The 27929-nt window shown below is 42.4% G+C and overlaps 1 protein-coding gene across 1 annotated transcript in view; it reads right to left on the bottom strand.

Moving 5' to 3' along the window:
* The window catches only part of tnr (tenascin R (restrictin, janusin)), a 78609-nt gene that overhangs the window by 35835 nt on the left and 14845 nt on the right, over window positions 1-27929 (bottom strand). The window contains exon 4 of the mRNA XM_037275714.1: window positions 5847-5902. The gene's annotated coding sequence lies outside the window, so the exon portion shown is untranslated. The remainder of the gene's footprint in view (window positions 1-5846; window positions 5903-27929) is intronic.

Genomic DNA, 27929 nt, shown 5'->3' with positions numbered 1-27929 from the left:
GCGCTAATTGTCTGATTAGATGTGCTTGGGCTTGGTAAAAGCACAACAAGGCGGCGCATATAAAGCACATATTAAATGCTTTCGACCGTTAAATTGTACATTACAGATATTGTCAAACGGTTTCCCGTGCCGGGAGGAAGAAAAGGCTCGGCATTGGCGGGCTTTTCTTGTCCAATCTGATGTTGTTATTGTTGCGTCCCAGACACAATAAACATGGCCGTGCCCAGTTTGCTCAATCGTGGACATGAGCTCATGACCTTGACTGAGAAATTCAAATTGACTCGGTTCACCCTTGCGTTCAAATTGATGCTGCAAATGATTTCCCGTTGTTTTTGGTTTTTTTTAATGGAACGCATCTCATTGGCACAAGTTCTAAACACAAGTTCATTGCGTCTCCGAAACAAGACAAAAACAATGCATCTTAAAAGCCTCCACTTGGTAAGCGCAACACATATTGCTCCGTCCCAAAGCCTCCCGACACACTACATACATCACACTGACTTATTGAATTGGAGGAGTATGAAATATCCGCCATGATAGATTGTCGGTATTTAGTCGAGTTGGCATATAGCCGCCGTTGAGTTGTGAATCCAGGGTGTGGAAGTGAATTGGGAGGAGAGACAAATAGAAAGTATTTGTCAAAGCCATCAACAATAAACAAAACATGTTCCTTACTTTGGAACAATTGCAAAGTATTCGCTTTGAATTTAGAAAAAAAACAAGATTTGTAAAAAAAAAAAAAGACGCAGGTCAGGCAGAGGTCATGTTTGATTTGCTTTCCAAATGTGCCAATAGAAATAATGATGCCAGCACCGTTCTTAGAGCAACGACTTGATTTGTGCGAGCGGCTGAAAATGAGATGTTTGTTGACTCGACAGAGCGACAAATGAGACTGGGAATCTGTGTGGAGTTTAAATGTAGTTGTACTAATACAAATAAAAAACAAAACATTCTTCTTGGGTCCAATCAAGATTGTTGCTGTGGTGGTTTTAAATAAAGTGACAATATTTTTTCAAATCTAACTATTTACTACTTTTAGGATTTACAAAATAAAAAATTTAAAAATCACAATTTCAGAAGAGTTCAAAGCCACGACGGATGATTGTGTGGCTATTGTTGCTCGGTACTTTATTAAACATAACGAGTAACCGCGGCAGGCAAATTGCTTTAATAATGGAGCAATTAACTCAAATATGCACAAATGTCTCCTCCTAACAAGCACGTGCGTGCCGATTTGTCTCCTTCCTTGTCCTCTTGCCGCAATACTGCTTGCGTTGAAGAAGAGCCAGGTCAAGAGTGCCCTGATGACTTTGCTTTGTTATTTGACGTACTTCATCAATAGGCCGCGCGCAAACACGGACGGCGGCACGGCAACGCGAGGTGACGGATCACGAACGACCTGATACGTGATCATTTGTTATTTTGGTACTATTGATTTCCGAGTTACGCAATGAGACAAATCTCCTTCAGGAGCATCCGGGCAGCTCTCGGTCGGCTCTATCGCGTTTCCTCATTCATTGCGCTTTAATAATATCATCAATACTGAGAAGCTGACTGTGCGGAACTGCGCCGGCGGGGTGCTGAGGGAAATACAACAAGCATGACAAGAAACAACATTGAAAATGAGATTGCATTGTTTTCCATGCAAAGTTTCAGACTCTCCCGAGGATCATCCGTCACCCAAACGTTACGTGAAGGCAACGGAGAAATGATTCTATTTCTAGGCAGCCGTTTGTCTTTTTTACAAAGCACCACGTGGCTTTAATATTGAAATAAAACGCTCGGGTCGATACACGAGGCATCAAATTATTGTATCGGCGGGGAGCATCATTTATAGATGAGGTCACAGGTAATGGAAAGCGATTTCCACCCGGGGCTCTTTTCCATGTCGGCTGGCTACATCAAGCGGGGCAAATGGCCGCCCTGGCTGGTGCCAGTGACTGCTGTGCAAGCCTCAGTGGGAATTATGGAAAAACACCACTCTCATATGTCGTTTGTGCAGGCAACCAAACACCTATTGAATTACAAATTAAACACATTAAATGGGTGGGGGGGGAAAGTTGATCTCCAGATCCTCCAAACAGTTAGGCAGTAAAGCAAGTAATTGCTTTTTCATGGTGGCAGATTTTGGATTCATGTAATAAAATGAACAAATCCTTATCACCGGGATAGCTATTAAAGTCTCCAGTAAATATCTAGTAAGGGTGTCACACATCCCGTGCAGCGAGGAAGTTTTTGCTCTTCTCAAGTTCATCTATTTCTGCGTGTTCCTCCATTTTTGGTTCAGTGTGGCGGGCGGCCATCTTGACATATACGTACTGGAGCAGCCATTCCATTCTATGGCTTTAGTTTGGCAGTTGTTTCCCAAGGTAAAAGTCTAGAAAAGCAACTACAACAACCTGGTGGTGAACTAGTGGAAGAAAAATGACACTCAAATTGTTCTTCAATCTCAGAGCATCACGAGGAGAATTGAAGCTTTTCTTCAGCTGGCCATTTTCACCTGCATTCGTGAAGCCAGCGCGTGTACACGTGGCTTAGCAGCTGGCCAGCATCTATCTTGTGGACAGAAGTGCTGAGTGGCTATTACTTGTCAGTGGGCCGCACAGCAATTAAACGCTATTGGCTCATCTGATGTTTTCTTCTTGGGGAAGAAACAAGAGGAAAAGGGGCAAGGGTTGAAAGGAGCAATTACCACTGATGCTACTTAGCACGGACGCCGCTTGACTAACAACATTCCGATGGATGAATTCAGGAGTGAAAGTGACAGTGACACATTAAATACATCAGCTTTACAAGAAAGACAAGATATTACTACCTTAAAGCTTACTCGGAATGCAAAAGGCCATTGACGGGGGAACAAAATGAGCATACATAACAAACGACTGATATTACGGCTTCCTCAAAATGTATTATTATATTATATCTGCTCCCTGGTGTAGTATTGAATTATGAGACCTTTTCACTCACCCAAATAATCTGGGCTGTCAATAAAGTTCAAAAGTGGATCAAGTGCCTGAGGGCAACACAAGTGAGCTTATTACAAAAACACAGCAGCTCAGTGCGTTAAGGTCATCACAGCTAAACCACAATCTACTGCGGTACTGTTACAAGCTATCATGTCTGAAGGACAATTGATGAACCAAATCCACAAAAGTTCTTCTATCGTCATTTTTTTTTAAGACACAAAGCCCACGACGAGAAAATGACCGTCACAGCTCTACGTGCTCGTTATGGTTGCTGCTGCCACAACGCGAGACCGTTGCCATTCATCATGTGCTGTCTATGCAGGTTCCACGCTGCTAAAAATAAATGTCTTCAACCTTCCAGCAATCAGGATGGGCTTGGACTGTAGGCTCAATGCGCCAGAAAATAAAACAGCAAGACAAGTAGTGACCCCGCACTGAAAAGTACAAATGACTTCTTGTCTCATTACACAAGCAAATCACATTACATATCCTTTGGAAAGCTAAGCGTAGAAATGCTGCACTGTGTGGCCCTTTCTCGTACAATCAGTCCTTCTACTGATCCTTTTCTACAGTTGCTTTGTCTGCCTTCTCATCAACTTTCTTTCATTTGTTTTGCGGGCCTTTGCTTCCGTCCCTTTCCGACCGAGCCCGTCGTCTTTGTCGCTTTCTCTGCTGAGCAGACAAATTCAAGTGGAAGCTAAGGACACGGCGTTGCATTATTCAAAATCCGCACAGGAGAAAAAAAAAAAAAAGGGTTGCAAATTGTGATTAAAGGAGTTTGCAGAGACGACGAAGTGAAAAAAAAAAAAAAAAAAAGCGCTATGAAAACATTATGTGGGCTTTTAGAAGAGTGACTGGTTGAGCATAACACACTAGTAAAATTGATAGTCGACTCAAATTGATGTTTATGATGATGATCATTTGCAAGTTTGACCCTATGGTCATTTAAATTTGCAAAGCTGAACCAATTCTCTTCAGGCTCAAAGGGAAATCTAATTCAATGTAAAGTCACAGTCCAGGTTGTGGCTTTTTCCAGCTCCGGCCGGCTCGTAATTCCATCGATCAGATGTTTTGTCGGCAGCAGGACAGCCCATTTTAAAACATACTAAATGAAGTCCCGCAAAATAATGACAGGCTTTGCACTAGTATCACCGAGCAAACGCGATAAGCTGATTAATAGCAGAAAGCTTTGGAACATTCTGACAACCACCGGGAGTTAAGTCTTGTGACTTTGGCCCCAATGCCAACAAAGAGTTTACCAATAGCCTCTGGTTATCTCTCCATTTGCCAGATCAATGTCTCTCCATTGGGCTGCCTGGACCTAGAAATGAATTTGGTGCCTTCTTGTGTTTACAAGCGTATTTGAACAACAACAACACACAAAGCAACACTCCAGCTTGAGCGCCAAAAAATAGACACATAGCAACGTGTCAGACAAAGACGTCATTCCTGTCACGGGATTTGGGACGGACGTCAAAGAGTTTGAAGCGGAGCTTAAAATCAATAAGCATTTGCAAAAATCAATAGCTGGGTTCCTTTGAGAAGTAATTAGGAAGGCAAACATGCAGCGCCCGCCGCACTTCCTCCCTCCTCTTTGTGGGGTCAACTAAAAGCTTTGCACACTCCAGTCAGAAAAAGTTTCATCGAGCATGCAATGTCATAGAGTGTCTTGTGGGTCTGAGGATGACCTTGTCTGCTGATGCCGACGACCTCGGTTCAGACAGCAGCAGCAGCAGCATTCAAACTTGGAACCAATCGTGTGAACACGGCTGAAGCAAAGCATCTTGAGAAGGAAGGAGCAATACTGGAGATTTATGGGACACTCAAGTGCTGGCTAGTCAATCGGATGCTGTGCTGGTCATCAAGATAGAGAAAGATTGATTGATGGAGTCATCCAGACCAAGTCAACATGATGAAGCCAGAGTGATAACAAGCAGCAGCAGCAGCAGCAGCAGCAAGCAAAGAAGAACATTGAAAAACTATAAGCCACACTGAAAATAAGAAGGTCACATATCAAAATCTTTCATTTGATTTGACATTCCTTTATTAGTCCCACACCGGGAGATTGGAGTAACTCACATCCTAAAATAGCTGTCTTCAGTATCTTCAACCTTTGTTTAGAGAAAAAAAAAAAAAACTGGCAAAAGATGCTGCAAGGCAAAGTGATCACAGGGCAATCTTTGCTTTGTTCTTAGTTTGCTAATTCTTGACAACTGCGAGCAGGCAACTTGTTTGCCTTGGGCAATGTCTGCCGCTAACCACCAGATGAAACTGGCGGGGACGAAAAGAATGTCAAACCTTATCCTTAAATTAAATTCACCGCATCCCTGCAACATTATAAAGACGGAAAGGGAAATTGGAGAAGTAGAACTACTTTGTCGTATAACTGTGCGGATTGCAATATATATGTAAGAAAATTCCAAAAATACAAAATCATGATAAATATTCAGTCTATGTTCTCTATGGGCAACGGGAAGAAATGTGGAAAAATGAATGACTTAAAGTCTCACTTCCACAAGCGGGCACACACACTTTGCTTCTCTTTCATATGAAATGCCAAAGTGCTGTAAAGATTGCCAAGTGACTGAAAGTGACCTTTCCCAAAAAGTACCAAGCCTTATCTTACTTTGAGGCCTCGGGGGCCTTGGACTTTTTTTTTTTTTTTTTTTTTTTAAACCTCAGATGTAACACTATCTCAAGGAGTAGGCATAAAAAAAGAAAGCATTGCAACTACCAGCAGCTAAAGGTTCAAGCTGCTGCAAGCTATTGCCACAAGTTATATCAGCTCTGGTTTGCAGTCTGAATTAATGTGGGCAAAAAAATCCACTTCAAATGAAAGCTTTTCCGGTCATAAAGGGATGTTTATCTGAAATTGAAACTCACCTTTAGCAGACTCACAGACAAGCTTTTGCGGTATTGGCTTCGGCAAGTTTGGCCTGTCGACAGAAAAAAAGAGAGCACAACATCAAAGGTGTTAGGATTAGTTTTGGGATGAGTCTTAGCCCAAAAAAGGAAAACAAATTCAAGCATGTCATCTAGAAAAAAACATATCCCGTGTGCTTTTTTCCTAATGTTTATCTTCTCGACACAGCTTGTAAGCACATTAAAGCATTATACTCAATCAAATGCAAAAATCTCATAACAGATAAAAAGCGAGGAATACGAAAGCACACGCACATTTTTCTTTTTTCACAGAATTTCTGAGGAAAGGTAGTAAAGATGTTCCACACACCATAGAGAGAAAAAAGAAATAAACAGTGCAAGGTTAATTGCCTGAAAAACGAAAATAAATGTTTTCATTTGACATTTTCTTCAATGTGATGTTTGACTGCTTAGAAATATTAAGATTATAAATATTATTATCATAATTAACAAGGATGTTTATTGAACTATATCTCATCATTTATTAGAGGAGGTTTTCCCAATGAATAGTTTTATATCAACTTTGGATGGCAGATATGATGGCATTTTTCCACAAGCTGTTTTGAATCATTGGTGGAGCAAATCAAGTGTAAGCGATATATTATTGGAAGTCGCACATCTAGTGCACTTTGTTCTGCCTCAACTGCTTCAAGACACAATTCATCAAGAATTAACGACACGCTATTGACAGAATATTCAACGGTTAATTCATTGGCTAATTATTTATAACGTGCTTCGTACATTCATTTTGGTGTGAGGTGAGGGTTATAGCGAGAGAGAGAATTAACTACATTTAATTCATCCATAAATAGGACTTTGCACTTTACACAAGTGCTTATTGACTTCATTATTTTCTTTACTACTGCTATTAGTTACAAAAAAAAAAATGTTTGGAATGGGATGCGCAAGTATTTTACTTGTATTGAGAGTCTCATTCCCAATTGTTTTGTCTGGATTTTCCAATTGAATATGCAATATTTGGCGTTTACATATCCGATATGACACTGATGATGGAACACTGGAAACAATCGGCAGTCCACAAGCGCCAACAAATGAGAAAACAATAATAGTAACATTTAGTTGGCCACTAAATGAAACGATGGCAACCTCCACTGACCTCAATTTGCAATTATTTTGCTTGTTTCCTCGCACACACGCCTTTCCAGTATACGTCTGTATATAATGGCCTGGGCTTTTAATGTGATCATTTCCTGCAGCACACCTGATGATCTATGATGGAAAGGTTTTTTTTGCCATGTTGCCACTGATATTTCTAAAAACGCATGCTGTTTGCCTGATACCAGCGCTGAGATGTTTTTTTTTCATCCAGCTAACCCTCCCAGAGGACACGACAGGTGTTGACAGCACCGGTGTGCAGCTGCCTGACCTTCTAGCAGGCGACAAACCTCACATCCATTCGTCTTCGTTACAGAGGAGCCTCGGACCGACCGACCGACGGGCCGCCGTAATTCCGACCCTCCGGGGCGGGGCTCTTTTCCACCCCGGTCTTCCATGAGTCATTTTTACAGCCGGCCGCCACTTTTGGCCCTTGTCGCCTTGAGCCATGGATGCTTTAAAGCCAGCCAGGCGAGTAAATCTGCCAGATTTAATTAAAACAGCTTCTTTTGTAGTGCTTCCTTGCCTTCCGTCCACTTGTCCCTGACAAAATACTGGCGCTGGAAAACCTTGTGACACAAAAGGAACTGACCCTTTGACAAATGGAGGCATGCTTTATGATGACTTGCCAAAAAAGTGAGCCACCGGCTCATCCACTCATCCTATAGTTGTAGCTATCTACCTTTTATTTGATCTTCTGAGTGAAGTGACAATTATGGAGGTCACGGATCCAAGTGGAATGATTCTGCAGAATATGAATGTAAAAGGACAACATAAAAAGAAAAAAGGAACTTGTCCAATAGAATACTTGTAAATTCAGGCGCTGTCAAACCATGACCTTGGCGTTCACACTGGAAAAAGGAGAAATTAACAGTTTGTTCAGCCGGATCAATGAGGCTCAGTCACAGCATTTTCCTACAATATAGTAGTTTGGGGACTTTGTCTTTGGTGCCATTGATTGGTTCATTTATTGCTGGCATCTGTCGCCGGCCGGCTCACACCGACTCTCGAGTCGCTCGTTAAAGTACAATGACGATGGAGACGGAATGAGAAATACAACGGGGCAAGATGTATGTGATTCTAATACGTGTACTTGCAACGCTATTTTGTGGCAGAAGAACAAAAACCAGCGAGAAAATCACACACAAAGGAAAAGTGCTTTTCTAAGCCATTTGTTACAACCATTTGACACTTTCTTCAATTTCAGTTCCTCACATTTTTTTCACGAGAAATACTGGCACCGCGAAAAAGAAAATAATCCAGGTGGCGAGCGAATTAGCAGTTAACACTTCACACTAGTACGTCACCTCAACGTTTGGAGGTGAAGTGTGCTTGCTTGTGCAACTTTGTTTCTTCCAAAGTTTCCAAACGATACGAATTAAAGAGCCTTTCAATGTTCAGGTTTAGTGCCACGAGTTCAAAAATCATGTGGTGCTGCGGGCAAATCAAGCCAAGCTGCTGCTGCTGCTGCTGCTGCTGCTGCTGCTTGGCTTGATCTGCTGCGGCTTGGCTTGATCATCTGCTGCTGCTGGCCCCAACTAACGCTCCGCCATCCATTGCTATAGTATAGTAATGACTGCACTGAGGCGTCGCATTCAAAGCCTCAATAAAAAGCTTTATAGAAGTTCCACAGTCTTTTCTTCTCTGTCTCCCGACCAGCTGAAACAAGGCTATCGCCAGGCCCGGGCCTTATTATCAGAGCATGACAAGGCTGCAGTGTCAACTTGTCAGCCTCATAAACAGCCTTTATGGCTCCCACCTGGGCGTGTTTAAAGGGAGACGATATACAGCCAGCCGCCAAACAGAGCCCTGCTTTCATGATGATGGCCTTGCACCACTTCCACTCTTCTGTTCTGCGCTCCTCAGACTCAAATTGTTACCATGCACAGTCTTTCCATTAATAGAGTGAAAGAACGAGAGAAAGCGCTCATTTAAAAATGGAAATATGAAGAAGATCTGCTGCTGCTGCTGCAAAAAAAAAAAAAAACCTTGATGCCTCCCAAGACGTAATACCTACATACAGCTAGACATCGGTCTCACAAAAAAGTCATAATCATTTATGAATAGTGAACCGCGACTATGCAGGAATGATTGTGCTAAAGTAGCCAACCTGAAGAAAACATATCGAGTGATGCAAATGAAGAAAGAATGGCTGGAATAAATAAACAGCAGAAAAATGGAAATAAGGAGAATTCCAAATGAGCTTTCAGCAGCCAATCATTTTTTAATTCAAACATATGCAAATGTGCATATTTGACATTTTTTGCTAATTGCCTTTATATCATCGAGTCTGCCGGCATTGAAATGTGACTGACCCAGACGTGATTTACGTTGGTAAACAACTACTGACTTTCAGCGTTATTGCTGATTGACAGAATTTAATGTGCAGAGCACAGCGCATTAGTGGTTAACATGAGAACCTCACAATTTGTACATTTATAAAACACTAATCCGGCTCTTGGGATATCTTTTTGGAAGATGAACAACCAAAAGAAAAAAAAAAAAAGAAAAACCATGTCCTGTTTTTTTCCATCTTCTTGTTGGAACGTGAGCCAGTCTGCGCGTGTCTAGTTCAGCACCACGGACAGCGGCGCGCCACAAGAGGAGCACGTGGAAATAAATAGAAGCATGCTAAAACGAAAATGTGCCGTCTTTAGCCATGTATTTTTGAAATATTCATAACAGGTGGGCAGGCAGATATGTCATTTTAGCAAGCGAGCGGCGTAGGCTTATGCAGAGAGTTCATTAATATCAAACACAGGTGAGAAATGTTATGAAATATTCATCTATTACCTCACATTGCAAAGAGCACACATTTACGGTTTTGTTTTGCAGGTCATGAACCAGCGAGAGGATGTTTTGCCAAAATGCCTTGTAGATGTGAACGTGTTGGAAAGCGATGGTGCTTTTTATGCAAATTGTTCTCGACAGCAGATACATACGACTCCCCTGTGTCTTAAGGCCAATGCATTTCCATGCTACTGGCTGCACTTGAGGACTAGGCACAGAAATAGATAGAGAGATAAATCAATCAATAAAATTGTCATTTGTTGAGCAGGTGAAACATGATAAGGAGCCTTGCAAATAAACACTGACTCGTCATTGCTTTGTGCAAGCCTTAACCAGTCATGTTAGCTTAGCATCATCCTACTGCTATTGTTAAATGACACTTTCATCCTATCATGGTACTCGTGCGTTAACGTTGCATCAATACTTTCCAGATGCTTTGATTGGTCGTTGCATATTTGAGTGAATGTTTGAAATTTAGTATTTTCGAAACTGCTGGAGGAACTCTGCTTTATTCATCTGGCAGTGCAGTGAATGAATTCATCAAGGCTTACCAGGTATAAAAATTGATTTTAAAGCTTTATTTCCCCTCACTCCTAGTAAACACAGCCAGCCATATCTGATTTGTCTCACTTGAAGTAAACATGGAAAAGCGGATAGGCATTACATTAGGATTGTTACAATAACAATATGATGACTTGCTTGCTTGCCGTAGCTGTGCTTTATCATGTTATCAGGTCCAGATAATGAAAGTATTGACTCCATCTTGATTGTATTTGCTAGCAAGTGAGCTGTCCCTTGCTCCCAACGGAACACAATCTGCAAAGCTGGGCAAAAAAAAAAAAGAGCATTGCGCTGCATTGTGAAGCAGTGACACTAAGGCGGGTAAAAGTCACTAAACCATAAAGCTGTCGCAGCGACCTTCACTTACCCTCAGTATTGATGGCCCAATCATCGAGCGAATATGAATTAGTACCTTCGGGGATTTCGTCAAACGGAGCAGAATTCTCGGATATGTCCAAAGAAAAAGGTATAAATCGTGCGTTGGCTTCATGACATTGCCCAGAGAGCTGGGAAAGATGAATTTCAAAAACATGCTTAGCATCGCTCCTCCGAAATGGAACAGAATGGGTGATAACAAAAACGTCAGGAAAATGATGAGGCTCATTGAGTTCAAAGTTGACTTTGTGCATCATGATTCGTTTTCAATTTGGTGTGTTGCTTCAACTTTGGTCAAGTCAATATCTTCCAATGGGAAAAGTGGTATGGCAAACTAGAGGCCAACACGGGACATTTCAACATCAACTACATAAATAAGACCTCCCTGGGGTGTGCACGTCCTAACAACAAACGTGGCTTTCATCGGATTCATAGCTGCGGGAAAGCTGGACACAAACACTGCCGGTGGCCTTCCTCCCTCCCTCTCTCTCTGGCGTTCCTTTTTGTCCGGTGCTCTGCTCTATTCACCATCTTTTGTTCTTTCCACTATAAATAGATGTCTGTATCCATTAGTGTTTGTAGCCTCCAAAAAGACTCCGTTGTTCTTTTCCAAGCTCTTTGTGAACATCCGAAGGCCTGCTTTCAGAAGCGGTTTGTACCCTACAACTAAAATACTAGATTCATATTTCTATGAGCTTCCTTTTAGTCACCGCAGAAAATGTTGCCACTGAAAAAGATGTCATTTGATTTTTGAAATGTCGTCGTACAAATGAGCATTATTAGATATAAAAAAATGGATAAAATTGCATAACAGTGGACTATTTCATTAAATAGCTATCAAAACTCATTTGGATGAAATGTTCTTTTTCTTTTAAATTTCTTTTATATCATTGACTTTTCATTTTATTTGTATTATTTGATGTTTTTTAATGATATAATTTGGCATTCCTCTGGAAAATAAATCAATACATCTCGTTTTGCCTATTTTTGGGATCACGAGTAAAACGTGTCAGAACTGATATGCCCTTAATGGAGCATTGGGAGGGAGGGAGGGAGGGAGGTTGGGCCCTGCTTAAACACTAACTTCACAGAAGCCCGACTTCAAACCATTTGGTTCGTGTGGCGCACAAAGGAGAAGCTCTTATGTCTCATATAATTAGTTTGATTCGCCCAAAAAACAGCAGACGAAGCAATGACAACAAAGAGAGCAAAAGAACAGAGGGAGGGTGGCGGTGAGGTTGGAATATCACGAAGGCTTTTTGCAAATGGCTTCAGTCATTTTTCAAACATGTCGACGTCCAAAATGACATGTGGTACTGAATGTAAATGGGCTAAATAAAACAAGGAAGAGCGGCGTCATGCTAATGATTCTGGAACATTGGGATGACATTTTTTGTCTGCATTGCGTTTACGTGTGACACTCAGCTAAAGAGGGCGGAGTTTCTGAAAAGACGTACGGATTAAATGCGTCTACTCGCGACACCGCTGAAACAATTCCTTTATTAGCCACGCCCAGTTGATATCATGTCAACTTTTAGTACCAACAAAAATATCCGGGCCATTTAATATCTAACGTCAAAACAAATGACAGCAAGTGGCTATTTACTCTTACAATTCAAGCCACGCTTGTTTACGAAAACGTCGACATTATTTGAATATTTTTTGCAGATGCATACATCAATCACTGAGCTTTCTGTGACAGTTGTGATGGTATTTAATGCCGTTCATATTTGCAGGCAATTTGTCACTTCTACTCCGTGTCAGTTTATATAGACTTTTGTGCTCCCATCATTGAGGAGCAAGTCAACACTAGCCCGCAAGTCATATTTGTATTCACGACAGCTTGACGAACGACCTTTTTGTCATCGTTAAACACCATTTTCATCAATCCGCTTTGTTGATTGATTGATTGATTGACAGCATGATTGATAAGCACAATGTTTTAAAGTTGAGTCATAGCAATATTTGGAGAAAGTTTTAGACACATTGTTTTGGCATCTTAAAGGGTCACGTAAAGCCATTTCGAAGGACATTGTTGCTCGGCCCAGAGTGAAAAAGAAAAGAAAAAGCTCATCCGTAAACAAACTAAGGCGAGACAAAGGGCGTCCATGAAAATCGGAGTATAAAAAGTATCATTTCTGGACAGAGAAGGCAGATGCTGTGAATGAAGCGAAGAGAGGCCATCTATAATGTCCATTCATGAAATACAATCAACCCCCCCCTCAAACAAACACAGCCCTAGAGGTGACCATTGTTAGAGCTAACTGCAATATCAACACAGCAACCTTTTGTGATGCATCCATTCAATGCTCTGAGAATACAAAGACCTGGATGAATGAGAATATTCACACCTGTATGGAACCTTTCTCCTTTACTGGCCTTGTGTACACCAAGGGAGTTTGGTTCCATTACATTGGAGTAAGCCACATGTCACGCTTTCAATCAAAATCTTGATACGGGGTGAAAAGAATTTATAGAAGGTATTTTGGCGGGGTTTTTTTTGTCTTATTGTTTTTATATATTTGCTATGAATCATATGACCAAAGCGCAAACTCCAGTCAAGCAACGCACCGTCGAGTGGGCCCTCACCAGATCAATGAGTGTGGTTTTTTTTTTCTCCCCCTCAACCAGGTCGTCCTTCAAGAAATGATCTATGTATATCTCATTAGCTCCCTATGATGACAGATGTACGACCCAATGATTAATGGCCATCTGGAGAAACAGAGAATTATCGATTTGACCTTTGTGCATGCTGGGGAGCAAATGGCTCCACATCTTCCTACTTTTGCTTTTCCTCTTTCATGCTGTCAGGGTACCCACAACTATTTGGAATCACTGGCATTATTTTTTGGACTCAAGACTATTACCAAATTAGAAAAAATGTGTTTCAAATCAATTTTTTAATTTTTTCATTGAATACATTTCGACATTTTGTAGCAAGTATGGATGAAAAAACAAAATGACAAAAAGTAGAACTGCATGATTGGTACTCTGAGCAGTTCCGTAAATAAACGGTCAACAATTAGAAGACATACGATAACGATGGACAGTGCCAGACGGGGATGTTTTAAAGTCAACTTTCTACACGGTCCCTTGAGATAAAGATCACCACTAATGATTTCTTTGGATGAGGTGAGGAAAGGAGAGCGCGGGCGGCGGAATGACGTAAGTGAGCTTGAAGGGAATGCATTTCAGATGAACCAAAGTTGTGTTATGTAAAGGATGAAATGGCGAAGAAAGCGCACACTAGCGTGGAAAAAAGGATGAAAAGGTGATTGGGAGGAAAATGGCATATATGGAGGAGGGAGAAACAAGACAGATGGAAAAAAGAGGAAAGGGCAGGCAGAATTACTTCCTGAATTTATGCTTTAAGATGAACACCTCAAATTTACACGTTCAACTGTGTTGAAATTGGCCAAACGTGCTCTTTGCAACTTTCTTACCGAGCCGCAGTACAAATGAGAAAATGTCAAGGTTGCATAAAAAAATAAAAGAAAAAGTCTTAGAACACGATAGGAGGCTTGGATGAAATTTTGATCCATATACGTATGCCCTACGCCCTGAATCTCAATTCCTGATGATATCATTGAACTCCACCGTTGCATGATTCATACGTAGTTTAAGAGAAGTATGAACAGGTAGGTCTTTGATGACCTGTTTTATTCCTAAAGGATATTCTCAAAGAATTCCATAATGCACATTTTATTGCCCTTTGTTTAAGTCTGGATCTGTGAAACATGATTAGCTGTCAGAAACCCAAAATAAACTCATCTACTTGGATTCAAATGTGCTGCTGAGCATTACTAAGTGGCTTTAAATATGGACATTTACAGCTTGAATTTTCCCAGAAACTGGTCTATTTTAAATAAGAGCAGAATTGAGTCATGTATGTTGAGCCACAAAATCTAAAAACACTGAGAAGACAGACAGACAGACAGACAGACAAAAAGCCAAAGTCAGCTTCACTGAGAAGAAAAGAAAAAAAAAAGATGGCCAATCTTTCCACCTGACCCACCGACAGCCATTAATGAAACAATGACAAAGGCTAAGAGCTCAGATTTATCTGGCGATAAAAGTGACCAATCATGTCCATTCATTGCTCACACTTGCAAAGAAATGTACATTGAGTCGATGGGGCAGATAAAGCTTCGAGCTCCAGTCAAAGGTCACAGCGCTTATCATCAACAACGATGCAGCGGTAGTTTGATGGAGACCTTGTCTGGACCTGTCTCTCTCTCTCACTAATGCAAAAGAACAACACATCACCAAACTAGCTAATCTGGATTGTCTGGGACCAGAGCAGATTCAGTTCATGTTTTGCAACAAAAGCGGGAAATACGTATATTCGACTGAAAAGAGAGACAAGCAATCTTGGAAGAATAACTGTCAGCCGAGAAAAGATCAACATCGATATCAGGAAGTGTCGCCGGAACTAATAGACAAAAAAAATGAAGATATGAACAGAGCATTGAGAATCCAAGTACCTCGGTGACTATATTGAAGCAAGACGAGAGAGTCGTTTTCTGAGCAGCCAAACAACCCATGCACGCCGCTGATGTCGATAGCTTCAATCCGCTAATTGCAAATTCCACGTCAAGCCTAAATACACTTTGTAAATGTCCCATTTGTTTGCCTTTCAATCATCTATTACGGTTAGCTCCTACTGGCTGATGTGACGTCTCACAGTGACGAGCTATCAATTATCCGCTTTTATATCGAGCCTCTGACGACAAATATTGACTGAATTATAATCGTGGGATTTGAGTGATAATTCTGCCGAGCTGAGCACAATGATCCCGCAAGGCCACACCAGTACAGATCAATGAGGCCTCAATGTCAAAAGAATACACTGCCTCTTGTTAGGATTTGGAGCTTGTGCTGAAGTACGTCCTGCGGAGGCGAGCGCGGGAACCCATTCTTTCCAACGGCAAATGTGAATACAAATTAGCCTGTTATTGAGAACGCGAAGAAAAACATCATCCCACAAGTCCATTATGTTAATTGAAATTGCCCTTGCAATCGGGGCGGAGGGAGGGAGGGAGGGAGGGAGGGAGGGAGGGAGCGAAGAAGGAAGGGCTGATAAATGAACGGCGAGTGTATGAATGCCGCCTCGGCCAATGAGACAACAACTGGCCCTTTTTGTTTATGGTGACCTTGTAATTAATCAGACGGGGGAAAATGTCTAGTCAGGAAATAAGACCCCAAAGTAAAGATTGCAGAGGGAAAGAACAAAGAGCACTTGTCTCAAAAGGTTTGATGAAGAAATAGCACATGGACAATAAATAAGGCCTGAAAGTCAGAGCACAGTATAAATTGATTGTAGAAATGTTCTAATGACAATAATAATTCCAAATAAACAAGGCGTTTCTGAATGCCAAATAGAACGTGACTGACATTTGTTTTGCAAATCTGGAATTTGCTCACGATGGGCGCGTCATTTTTTCAATGTTGTTCACTTTACTTCAAACAGTAAAACCGTAAAGCTTTTTGTGGACTTGTTTTAAATGAAAAAAATGTCTCATTCCTACCGATTGAACCTATCAGAGCGTCGCTATCGTGATCAATCCGTCCACTCAAAAGCATAGATTTGATGTCTCGGTAAGCCTGTGGCTCTGAATGTTCCTGCGTAAAAGCTGAAGAGTGAACTCTTGATATATGCAAGGGAAATCCTAAGGGTTATTTAGTTTGCATATGAACAACATAAAAACATTGCAGTACAACATTTGCATATCTACAATTCAGATTTACTGTTGCACTTATATAAATTAATGAGGTGGCTTACTGTGACCTCCAGAATAGTGATGCTTCTCAGAGGGAGGAAAAAAAAAAAAAAGGATAAAGAAAAAAAATATATACACGAGTTATATCAAATAGGGCTTTTTTTCTGCTTGCTGGTCTTATCGTTGCCCTTAAGTGATGGTACCCATTATTCAGTGAGTAGTTTAGATTTATTTTGGAAAGGCTAAAGATTTATTTCTGTGCCACAAAAAGTAAAATACAGCATTACTTTCTGGCAGAGTCATATTTCAAATGTGGGAAATGCATTAAAGCCCAATCTGATGCCTTACAGGAATTTATAATCAGCTGTGCAACACTGGCCATTGATCGATGGGGAACTGGGGGAGCTTTAGTATATAATTCAACCAATGCATCTGACAGTGCAAAGTTTGCATATTCCACTTCTTATCCCAGGATGCCAAAGGGAACTGTCTGCTGATTTTTTTCTTACTCCGAAATGCATTAGCGCAAACCGGGAAAACTAAGCAAGTTGTCTCGTGAAAATCATCATCGGAACTCAGTTGTAGCCATCGTAAAAGATTGAGTTATCACAAATGTCAGGTGTCCAAATATGCTATCAACTGTCCGCCGATGAAACGGCTTAGTCAGCGCATGCTTTTATTTATCGCGTCCCTCAAGGCTCTTTAAGAGTTTGGGAAGATGTCATTGCGCTCGGTCATTTGCTTTTGTGAAGTATTCGAGGTAGTTTTTCATGAGCAGGATGTCAGACATTGATGAGGATGGCTGATGTCCCAGCACTTTATTAAACGACAATCCAATAAAAAAAAATAAAAAAAAAGGATTTACCCCAAAGCCAAGTTCCCACAGCTAAAGTCTTCTTCTGCCTTTGTGTGTGGTCCAGCAACTTTCCAAGTGACTTTTGATCTCATTTTTTTGGTTTGTTTTCCCAGCAGAACAACTATAATACACGTTGCTTTCCCGGTGTACTGGCACAGTCGGGGAAGTGCCTGGACGAAAGGCCATCCAGAATTGTCGAACACGACCATCTGGTCGTCAAACATGCCAGAGGTTACGATTTGGATATATTTCAAAGAAGGTCCGAGGGAGACAATAAAGTGAAATGGAAAAATAGTCTGATGTCACGAGCAAAGTGGCAACGTTGTCGCAAATGGGCTCGTTTGTCCCGCCGAGCGACCGAGCGAGCGAGCGACCGTGTACTTGCTGTTCTCGTTGGTGTCGCTGGCTCGCGCGCTTCACGGATCAGACGATGGAGGCCTAACTTTCTGACAATGGGAGCTTTTGGCTGGCGTTGAAAAGCCTCATTTTCTCTGGCTGTGCCCATGACAGGAGTGAACGAACATTCAGCCGCTTGGCAGCATCAAGGAGGCTGGCCAGCATGGAAAGAAAGGAATCGGAGCTAAGCCACTCATTTTGGTGAATGTGCTCCTTTTCTGCCCAGTTGCACACTGCATATGCCAGTCCGTCCGCAGAGATTAGAAGCGCTTTTATTAACAGGGTTCATAAATTCATCCCCGGCCGGGTGTGCTATAAATGTATTGCATTTATCCTGCCTGTTGCTTTTAAGTTCTTGTATATATTACGTGGAATTGTGCGCTAGATGCATGTTCTGCCTTTCATCATTTGGGATGAAAGGTCCGCACTGACAACTAGAAGCCGTCTTCATTTCTACAAGTAAACTGGACTGCATTTCCAATTTAAGCCGCTTCACTTCGTTTGCGCTTGAGTGGCAGACAGATGGGAACGCCGCGTGCGGCCTTTCAAAACCCGACTTGGAAGTTGTTTTAAATCCCTTCAATGAATTTCACTGGCTAGCAAATTTCAAGAGGCATCACACGACATGACCGTTTTTACACGTTATCAGGAATCTATGCGGACACCCATTGTTAGTGTTGGGAATTATTCAAGCGAGCAAATGTCCCTACAGTCTTAGATGGACAATAAATGTTCCGTCGTGCAAAACCCGCAAATCGAAAACAAATGTTAAGAAGTAAAGAAGAGCAGGAGGGCGAAAGAATAGCGACTGCTCTTCTCATTTATCACAGCAAGACCTGGTTGGCACTTTTTCCGTGGCTGATCTCATTTGAGGATGAGGCATTCGGAGAAGCCAGATGTCAGGCCAACATGTAGCCACATCAGCTAAAAATGTTCAAATTGCCTTGCTAGTTAAATGTTAGACATCATTCAAGACATTCAATTGGTGGTACTTGTTAAATATTATTTCCACGTTAAAGAGTGATTTAGATGGGGGGGTTTTCCCCAAAGGCCGTTTCCACCTGCCACTTGTACAACTCTGCTCTAAAGTCTTGCAGGTGTAGTTCACATTTCCAACAGACCTCCTATGAACTCAGCTTCAGGCTAAAATATTAGCTTGAGGATTGCAAGGTTAAAACAAGCGCACGCGTGCACACTTTCTGGCGCCCAACACCGGCACAGGCTGACAAAATGGGGCTGCTCAGGTGAAATGATTTAGCCGCTTGAACAGGAGGATATGGCTGTGAGAGGCGCTACTTTTCACACACAGGTGACAGCATCTCCAAAGATGTCAGCCAGACAAGGCAGATAGCGAGTGGAGCTCATTTTCTACCTCTGCATCCAGCTGTACTTTGCTGTGGGCTTTTTTTTTCTTACCTGCATCGTTCTAATAAAACGTCTGGCAAAAATATTGCCGGCTGAGCCCTGTCATAAACCTGGGAGGGGGATAGCTAACAGTTCCTCGCATGCCATAGTGCAAATTTAATGGCACTTCTCTCAAAATATAATGCAGCTTTAAATTCTAAGGGCATGTTGTTTCCTATGACCTCTGAGAAATCATTGACCAAAAGTCAAAGTGCAGATTTTGTACGGCAGCAAATTTCCTTTCTGTCACTGCTCTGAACACTCTCTCTCTCTCTCTCTCTCTCTCTCTCTATTAGACGCGCGTTGCTTTACGACCACTGGGCAGCCCAAATGAGGTCTCAGATCTTGCGTTAACAGCACCAGTAAATGTCGGAGGCCTTTCGCAGCTGCAATCAACACCTGGTGGCAGACAGGATGGGAGTCAGCCCAGCCCAGCCAGCCCAGCCCAGCCAGCCCAGCCCAGCCAGCCCAGCCCAGCCCAGCCCAGCCCAGCCAGCCAGCTCTGGGAAAGCTGCCGCCGTTGCCGAGCATAGCTTCTCATCAGAGCCAGTTGGACTGCCGGGCGGGCTCGCTTGGCACCATCTGATATGTTCAATGATTTGGCCGACATGATGACAACAGATCCTCATCTACATTCATGTGATTTAGATCCTCTTCTATTTGGAAGTGCTTGTTACTCACTTCACAGATGGCGGGGATGAGCCCGGACCGTTACACTTCAAAATGTGGAAGGAAAGACGTTGAAATTGGGATGCAATGGAGATTTCAGGGCCCTGTCTGTCTCGTGGTGTCTGTCTTGTATCTGTCTTGTATCTGTCTAGTATCTGTCTATCTATCTATCCAGTGCCTATCCAGTATGATGGATTATTTAGGTTAGTCCTTATCATGTGAACTATTTCCAGCAAAGTCCGAAAAATAGAGCGCCTCAACTTGATGGCACCGTATTACCTTGCGGTGAGGCTAATGACTAGTAACCTGCTTAGTGGCCTTTTCCGTGGCTCTCCCTGTGCAACATCCGCCGTTTCCAACCTGCAGTGCCCTTTCTTTGGGCTCTGACACCTGTTTCTATGGCAACACTATCAACAGGGGACCAGGTTGGGGTCAGCAAGTGTCTCGAATTCTCTGCCTTCCTTCTTTGCTTAGGTCTCGACATCTACCTCTAGGTGTACCTGGCCACGGCAGAACATTTTCTTCAGCTTGTAGATTTTCTCACTCGATTGATTCGTGTCCGATCGGTTCTGTCTCAAGCGCGCACAAGTCCAAACTCTTTAAGCTCCACTGACTGTGAGAAACGAGATGCGTTCGGACAGAGCTGAACGGATTTGTAGCTAATTCAGCAAGGCAACTCAACTTTGAGTTCAGCAAATGCAAATATGTTTTCAATTCACCCAATTACCATAAGAATGAAATGACCAAATTTCATAATGGCTTTAGTGCATAGCCACATCATTAAAAAGAAGTTGATTATAAGACATAAAATGAAAAGGACGCACGCAGGATTTGTTCAACTGGAACTAATTGGAAAGAGTTGGCGAATTAACACAATTGGGCCTAATTAAGTCATGAATGCAGCTACGCAAGGAACTTTTGATTATTGGATAATGCACGGCTCCTAAGCTACAGTGCCTTAATTAAAAATAAGGACCGACGAGGCGGGACTTGGCTGCTTATCCGCAACTGCACAAAACATGGAGGAAATAAACCAATTGACGGGGAGTCGCAGTAGTCGCCATGTTAAATGAAGTTTGGCTTCATGGAAAAATGCTGATGGGGGGGGGCGATGGAAGGTGGCGCGCTGCCAGTTTTTGCAGTAACAGCAGTAAATCAATCCTCATCTGCCGGTGACACTCGGGATGGGCGAGCCAAGTGCATCACGTGCGCAAAAGTGTGCGGCATAAATTTGGAGACGGTTATGGATGTGTCAATTAGACTGGCGTTTTCTCAACGAGAAATTGGATGTTGCGGCCCGGGATAACCCGGTTTAATCCCGCTCCCGGCGGCGTTCTGCCGGACTGATTGAGTCACACGCTTTGCTGGGGAGAATGCTAATTGTGGTCAGAGATCCATCCTGCCCGTGCGGCTCCACCTGGGCAAGGGTTGCCAGGTCAAAACCCAAATGATTTGGCGCTCTCTGAATCTCAATTGCACTCGGCTCAACTTGATTTTATTCCGAAAATGTGCGACTCATAGGAAGTAGACCCTCAAACAAAGGTTTTGGTTTTTTTCTTATTCTCATATTGCAGAGAAAAGAACTGCAAACAGCTATTAGCACTAATTATGGGCAGCAATTCTTCTTTTAAAAGTCAGATGACGTTACACAGTGAAATTGCTCCACATAGTTAGCATATTTTATCGGTCATTTTCTATTGACAGAAAGACCATTGTCAACATCGTCCGACTAATTGACTTGGAGACCTACGCTCACTCTAAAGATGCTACATGGACATTAAGTGGCTTACAAGCACTTCTCGAGTAGTATGAGAAGAATGACATGACCAATGGGAAACAAACAATATCCCAAAGTAAACACCAAAGCGTCAAATGCGAGGACACATCATAAGAGCTGGACTAAATCTCTTCACAAAAGAGATGTGGATAATTAGCCACGCATTACGCCTCGTCAGACCCCGAAATCTGTCAACTTGCGAAGCGCAATGTCCTGCCATCTCGTCTGCATTTTGATGATCTATCAGTGTCAAGACAAAGTTGTTGTGGTGACACCGCTGCCCAATGTCTGGCCAATAAAAACACAACACTGACATTCCCTGAGGACCTTAATGATCCAAAGACTAACACAATTGGGCACGTGAAAGAAAAGAATAGAACACACCCACACCCACACACTCAAGAGATTATTGATCTCTGTCACATCAATCAATAGACTGGAAACTAGCCTCTAAGCAAGGCAAAATTAGAACATTGATGGTTTGTTAGTTCATGCAGACAATGCTGACAGCTGGCACACACACACACACGCACGCACGCACGCACGAATTGACCGATACAAAGCCACAAACAAGGAGTTCTTGTCTTTTTTTTTTGTAATGATGTCTGGCACCGGACTGTTTGCGTCCAGACAAGTTCCTGGCAGAGTGGTGGCTGTCTGACAGCACAACAACAACAGAAAGTGAGACTGGAGCATGGCAACAAGCAAACATTCAGGCCCAAAGGAATAAACCTTGTGAACCTTACAATTTGCACCGCAGGGTGAAAGCAGGAAGCGATTGTAAAATATCAGTGAATGAAGCGAGACGTTTTGGGCCCAAAAGAATTCTGTAGTCAGAGTGAGCGATGTGGCCATTTGCGTCGCCTGTCTGGCTGGCTGGCTGGCTGGCTGGCTGGCTGGCTGGGCAGAGAAGCCACAGAAGGCGCCGGACGGGGAAGTGCGAAGACCACAAGACCAACACTTTCCAAACTGTAATGTATGTTAGGATGTTTTATACATGATCGTACTTGGGAGGACAAATATGGAGGGGGGGTGAAATTGTCAATGCAGGCTCTTCCATATTCAGCTAATGTGTGACTTTACCCAATTTCAGGCCCGGTTGCAACTGGCTTCTTTACGAGCCATGCGTTCCAGCAGAAATAACATTTATCCAATTTGTTTAATGCCGCTGTGCTCTCCTTGCACGCGTGCTGACGGCTGCAGCCGCTTGTGAGTAGAGAGGGAATAAAACCACACTTTCAATTGAATCCATTTTTTTCCAGATAATTGAAATGATTGAATATCTAAGATCGAAGAAGTGTTCAATCTTTCCCATTCTCGGTGTCATTTATGTCTAAAACGCTTTGCAGCGACCTTCCTCATGGTGCTTTTTTTTTTCTTCACCTCGCACTGCGCCACTAATTAGAGGTGAGGTGTGCAGAATACGCAAGAACCTTACTTCATTGTTTTCAAAGTGAATATTTTAGTCTCTCAGCATGGCGTCCTTTTGTTGTCGACTTTTAGTGCAAAGGCAGTTTTGTTCAAGCTGCGCAATTGTGTAGAGCACTGAGAATGCAAACATTCAAAGCGGCTGGCTGCCTCCCTCCCTCCCTCCCTCCCTCCAATGTTGTACAATGAGGCTTAAAGGAGCAAAAGAGCAGTATTGGAGCTTATCTCGAAGAACGCAGCGCTCTTTTTGGTTTTGCAAATAGAGTAACTGCAGCTGCTTCGAAAACACTGAGTTGCTTGGAACAGAAATGAATATTTGCACATTTGAAACATAAATATTCATTTCGTTTGAAAAGAGATGGTCAGTGAAGAAAATATTTCATGTGACAGCAAGATTTAGTGACTGGACTTAAAACTTGAGTAGTGACCTCACTCGACTTGCTTGATTTGACTTGGGACTTACGAATTGAAATGTCACTATCAAATACGCTCGCAGAGTAAAACTATAGAAAAACATATACAGCAATTTGACATTACCATGTCATTATCTATCATCAAAGTAAATCCTAGACCTCGGACTTGTGATGAAACTGTATGGTGGCCAATAGAAAATATGATCACTCTTGGTGATTACAAATATGACCAATGTCAGACTCTTTTCAAAGAGTTGAAGAGAAAAAAAGTGCCTGAAAAATAATTTGACCACATACAAAGAGACGAGGACAGCATTTTTTTTGTTACTCCTGCTGAAGGTGAGGTATGGTTATAACATCTTTAAAAGCAAACCGATTGCATTTCTGGGAAAAAAAAAAAAATCATCATTCTTGAATGATTTTCTGGTTAATTATTTGTGAGTGACAAATACAACCACTTCTAAATATTCCAAATTCACACACTGCTCCAATGTTTATGATGTTCTCTATAATTACTGCTTTGACATTATTATTAAGACTATTTGAATGTATAAACGCCGCCAATATTGATTGATGCTAAAATATTTCATCCCAACTCAAATTCACAATTCAAGATTACAGCACCCAAAAGAAGAACCACACAAGATGAACATAAATGATCAACTGCGTATACTTTTTGATGACACGCATCAAAGCAATGATCATCTCGGATGCTGTCATGACGCTAGTCAACAATGCACGGAACATCAATGAGTCAAACCACCACTGGCGATTTAAGTGGAATCGACTTCTGCTCATTTCCCAAATTACCCGTATCTGACTGGCACATCGCTGCAGGGGCAACAGGAAGAGTGGCGTTCATCTGCACGCACACGAACGCACTCCATTTCCCCATTTCTCTGCGGGGAATCAATGACGTCTGCTTAATTATTGGGCGGATTTAATCAGCGCCAGCAGTACTTACTGCCATGTGACCTAGTAGCTGTCAGGAAGTCATTGGCCTTCCATTGGTACAGCGCTTTTGCGCCCACCACAATCAAGAGTGAGAGCTCTTGGCTTGTTCAAGGTTATGGGGAGAAATCGTGTTGAAAAGTATTCGTTATTTCCTTATTCATTGTCAGAAACTGATAACTAAGTAGCATCGTTTTTGTCACGGCAAGCCACATTGATAAATACGTACACAAACCAATTTGTCGATGAACGATCATGAACAAACTGCAGGCAACTGCAAACGCAACTTCTACACTGCACGTTTTCTCTCTTTATAGTCCATTCCATTTACAAAGCACTCAAATGATTCTATTGTAGCACAAAGGGAAAATGGGCTGGGGATCCGATGGCTGATTCCCCATCACTCTTTCACAAAGCAAAGGTGAAAAAAGGACACAAGCGAAGGGATTTGGAACAGAAACTTAGAGGTACCCCATGTGAACCTCGGATGGATATGTTCAACAATAGCTAACGTTTTCCACCGACGACAGAATCATAAATAGCTTGACATTTTCTCTTTTTTGCCATAGCCTGGAAGAGAAGGTCACTGCAACGCAAAGATGGAAACGAGTCATCAGTGTCTTTATTCAAAGCTAAAAGTCAAGACTGACTGACATGAGCATTCTTCTCTTCTTTAAAGATGATTTCTAAATCTTAACATCACTCCTCATTCATTTCTCTTTGCAATCTTCTGATTTGGAGCATGCAATTCAAAGCAAAAAAAAAAATCATAAAAACGGCTTGTACCTCCAAAAACGGTTCCTTGTATCTCAACATACTACAACTGAGAAAATAGGAACCTCTTTTTACAGCAAAATTAGCACAAAGTCAATAGTCACCAATGCAATCAAATATTCTCTCTACTCAGAATATGAATTTACAAAATGCAATTCCGTGTTAGAGTCGTGCCAGGCATTCAATTTCCAGTTAGTCAATATCAAGGTCAGATAGGATGTGGACCATGTTGACTATCCCCCCCCCCCGGGGTGGGCCCATTGACTAATGATAACAGCACAGAGGTGGCGTGTGGCAAGAGGAAATGAATTGAGGTCAGATCTTTTCATTGTATTGTACAGCGATAATAACTCATACGTCGCATCCATGAGGAATGTCATTAAGTTCAGCGGAGCCAATTATTGGGTATATCTTGCACAGCAGCTGACAACAGCACTCTTTTGCATATTAAGTGAAAAAGCTCATCAGAAAAAGAATTTCCTATAGAAAAAAAAATATGCAAATGGAGGCAGTTATAATTGCTGCAGGTGCTGCTCAGAATCAAATACGTGTGAGCGACAGACACGTCGAGTTTATGACGCCATCGGAGGTAATTGGACGGCAGATGAAAGGACCACGGAGGTAAAAAGCAGCTGCAATTAGCTTAGGTGCTCATTTGGTGGCTCTTTGCACCCCTGCTTCCATTCCAAAAGTTCTTTCAAATGATTCTTCATCTTAAAGAAGAAAACAACAACCAAGCAATTAGGAATTCATAGACTAACTCAGTAACAAGGACTTTGGTAGGGATAATGAACACTCCTGCTCGCTCATTAGGTGTTTTGATGATTGCCATAAGGATGGTGACCAGGCCACACAAAAAAAAAAAAAAAAAAAAAAAACACTGCAGCCCACATTGAGGACAATGATGCAATATAAAAGAAGTACTGCCATAAGAAAATATTCCGCAAATACATGGTCAAACACTTTCTGAATTGCTCTACCTACGACACAAATGAAGGAAAGGTCTTTGGGAGGTACACACTTGTGTCCACTCAGCTCACACACACACACACACACACACACACACACGCACGCACGCACACAAACAGTGACTTGACAGTTTATTAGCCTTCTGAGAGATTTTTGTAGTTGACAGTTTGAGAGGTTAATTAGTCAAAGGCGAGACAGCCTGTAGTGAGCTTTTTCATTTGAAAATGAATATGGAATTTTAACCTTTCACTCATTCTATAAGAGCATTCCAAAAAAATGACATCCACCTTCTTTTTTTTTTTTTTGAACACCAACAGTTTAATGGAGTGAAACATGTCTGGGCATGTTTTGCTATTTTCCTTTGTTAAATTGAATTGAGCCGCTTCTAAAGGTGTCATCAAGGCAAAATGTTTCCATCATCAAAATGATGCGGCGATGGCGGCTCGGACTGAAAAGCCTCACGTAATCCCAAGCCGGCGGCGTATCAAACGGCGTCCGCGGCGCACCGCTGTGCACTTATTGTATAAACAGAACCAAAGCATATTTACCCGCCGGCTAAAGGCGTCTCTTGGGGCCTGTGAATGTGAACTTCCTTCACCGATGACCTGGAGGGAGGGAGGGAGGGAGGGAGGGGGCTTCACCACCTGAACTTTCTGCTCTCTACTTCACAGTAGGAGAGAGAAAGAGCACAGAGTCATTTCAAACGCCTTCCTTCCTTCCTTCCTTCCTTCCTTCCTTCCTTCCTTCCTTCCTTCCTTCCTCATTGGATGGACGCAATCCCACATTTCAACTACAAGCGCGCGGTCTCACCCACCGAGGGATTTATGCTGCACGGTAAACAACTCGAAAAAGCACACATCTGAAGAAGCCTTAGAAGGATAAGGAAGACCTTTACAGACTATTTCTCAGCCCAGTTGCTCAGGTGGATAGGAAAATCGAAAGCAGGATGAGGGAGGGAGGGAGGATGTTGCCTGGAGTGGCAGCGGGAGAAAACAAGCAGGGAGGAAAGGAACACCAGAAATGTTATGCGCCACTTAAAGTGGAAGGACTCCAGTTTGGATTGGAGCGACTTGCCTTAATGAGGACCATTAACGCTGCTTGCCCAGATTCCCTAAACGCTGGGGAGGACGGGAAGATGGCGGCTAAAAATAAAACATCTCATGCAAATCCCGGATTCATGAGGCGGGCGCTTGTATTCATTTCACAGGCCGGCACCAGACAGTAATGCAACAGTACAACCTGGGCCGAGCCTGGAAATTGGAAAGAAATGTGCCTCCAACGGGGCCTTGACTTGACACTCCTTCCAAATGATTGTTTCCCATTGTAATGAATGGGAATGTCATTAATCCGTTCCAGGCTCCCTACAAATCACGCCCCCAAAAGATGCGATGTCATTTTTAATACGAAAACCAGCACTTACCCACATCCCCATTAACATTAAACAAGCTAGGCCAATATTTACACCTATAAGAATAGCTTTTCGACTATTTTCTGCACCTCGACTTCCACTTTAAAGACTTTGCTTGAGCTATCTGCGGAGAGTGCGGAGAATGGATTGAGTTTTAAATGGCGTCCACAATATGGTACAACATGGGCATTTTGCCTCAAAGGAACAGAAGGCAGAGAAAAATCTCAACTGTCAAACTCTGCTCTCCTCCGCATATTTCTTTTTTTCAAACAGCCAGTTCACATTTGAAGATCCTCTAAGGCTTTCCTCTCTTCACTCAATGCTCAGCCCAGCTTCCCACAACAGCCAAGAGTGCCGTCCCGCTTGTGTGATTCAACGGCCAAGTATAGTCCACATTTGTCAAATTTACAGCATTCGGCCAAACAAGGCAACGG

The sequence above is a fragment of the Syngnathus acus genome, chromosome 17 (genome assembly GCF_901709675.1).
Source record: "Syngnathus acus chromosome 17, fSynAcu1.2, whole genome shotgun sequence".
In the NCBI taxonomy this organism is placed as follows: domain Eukaryota; kingdom Metazoa; phylum Chordata; class Actinopteri; order Syngnathiformes; family Syngnathidae; genus Syngnathus; species Syngnathus acus.
This window is presented reverse-complemented; position numbering and strand designations above follow the sequence as displayed.